Source organism: Syngnathus scovelli, chromosome 19 (assembly GCF_024217435.2).
Source record: "Syngnathus scovelli strain Florida chromosome 19, RoL_Ssco_1.2, whole genome shotgun sequence".
Taxonomy (NCBI): Eukaryota; Metazoa; Chordata; class Actinopteri; order Syngnathiformes; family Syngnathidae; genus Syngnathus; species Syngnathus scovelli.
Window position 1 is genome coordinate 8,690,902 of NC_090865.1, and position 1,876 is coordinate 8,692,777.

Sequence of the window (1,876 nt, forward strand, 5' to 3'; positions counted from 1 at the left end):
GACGGAGCAGTCCGAGCTCAGGACCGGGGGAGGAAGAGCAGGCCAGTCCGGCGTCGCTCCATGACGAAGCAGTCCGAACGCCCTTAATCTCTCTGCACCAAAGTCCAGAACGCCATAAAACCCACTTCCGCCGATGTTGAGCAGAACATGCCCGCCGCACTAGTAGCACGACGTATCACACGAGATGAATACACACAAAACTGCCGGACAAACACTCAGTAAACACTCACAAAACACCGAACGGGACAGAGAGTGGCCGCTGCGTGTGCACGCGCCGCCATCTTGAACCATTGAAAAAGTTCAGAAAGGTGGTTTTATATTGCCTTTACTAGCCGCATTCGCACCTGTTCTGGGAAACATCATTAGTGGTTTTATGAACAAATAATAAAATGAGTTTGAAAACGGCGCAGAAAATGTACCTGGTCTCCCCTTATCAGCTCGAGAGGCTAAACCGGCCTGCCCCGACCATTCGCGGTACAGCCGAGTGTTCTTTGGATGAAGAGATGAAGCAGGTTTTGGATAATAAAAATTTCAATCAATATGAAAAGATCAACATTCATCAAGCCCTGATGCAACGTTACATACGGTTGGTCAAACAAAAAGACTATTCCTATTGCGATTCGCAACGAAGGCAATGAGGCGGGTGAAAGAAAGACAGCGTTGTAAACGCCTCCTCGAACTTTCAGCATAAGTCGAACTTCTGAATCATCTTGGAATACGTCGCCTCTGTCACCAGAAGGTTTCGGCTGTTTGCGATAGAAATTCCGTTTTTTTCTCAGGAACGTCAAAAATTGAGTTGATGTATGAAATATCGCATAACCCGACCTTCCATGAACCTTTTAAGTCGATATGCTGCGCTAATTCCACCTTTAATTATGAAAGGGTATATTCACTGAAAATATGCATACTAGCATTTGACGCTAATGTTACATAGAATTCTCTCTGGACTTTACACATCTTGTAATTTCCACAGAATGACTGTTCTATGAAACTTTAAATGTTTTTAACACTCTTTGGGGATACCCAGGTGTCGAATTTGGCCGGCCAGCCGACCCAGTGGACGAGGAACTCGCGTCTGCCTGACACAGTGCGTGATTTAAGAATTTTCTGTATGCGGAACATTTTTAATTTTTTTTTATTTTTACTTTTTGTAATTCCACTTCGTAAAAGCTGCCTTCTATGGGCATACTGTCCAAGTCCGATATTTTGTAGACGGGTGGAACGTGATGGAGACGTTGTGTTATTCTGAATACTTCGTCCGTGTAGCTTTGTAAAAAACCCTTTTCAAAAACTCCTCTTAGTTTGGAAAGCCGCACAGTTTCACCTGGAGCAAAACGGAACTTGTTCCCCCGGTGGAAATGATTGTTTGCATACAGGTTGGTGAAAACAATATCTTTATTATCCTCGTTTACGGCATTTGGTGTCATTTTTATACTAGTATGAAAACTGTCATTATAGCTGACAATAAAATCCTGAATTACGTCGACGTATCGTTGTGTGTTCTTAGCTGTAAAATACCTCCACATGCGTGACTTCAATGTTTTGTTGAATCGTTCAACAGTCTGCACTTTTGTATCAGAAGATGTTGCAAAATGCATGATATTGTGCTGTCTCATTACTTTCTGGAAATGTTTGTTAAAAAATTCTTTCCCCTTATCTGTCTGGAGCCGTAATGGTGTGCCTCTAACTGATAAGACATCTTCAAATGCTTTGGTAACCTGCGTACCTGTTTTAGCTTTCAAAACTCGTGCATATGAACGTTTTGTGAAGATATCGATCAAGGTCAGAATATATTTATATCCATCATTGTAGCGTGCTAATGATTGCATATCACATAAATCTGCTTGAAATTGTTTAATAGGACCTTGAACAAAAA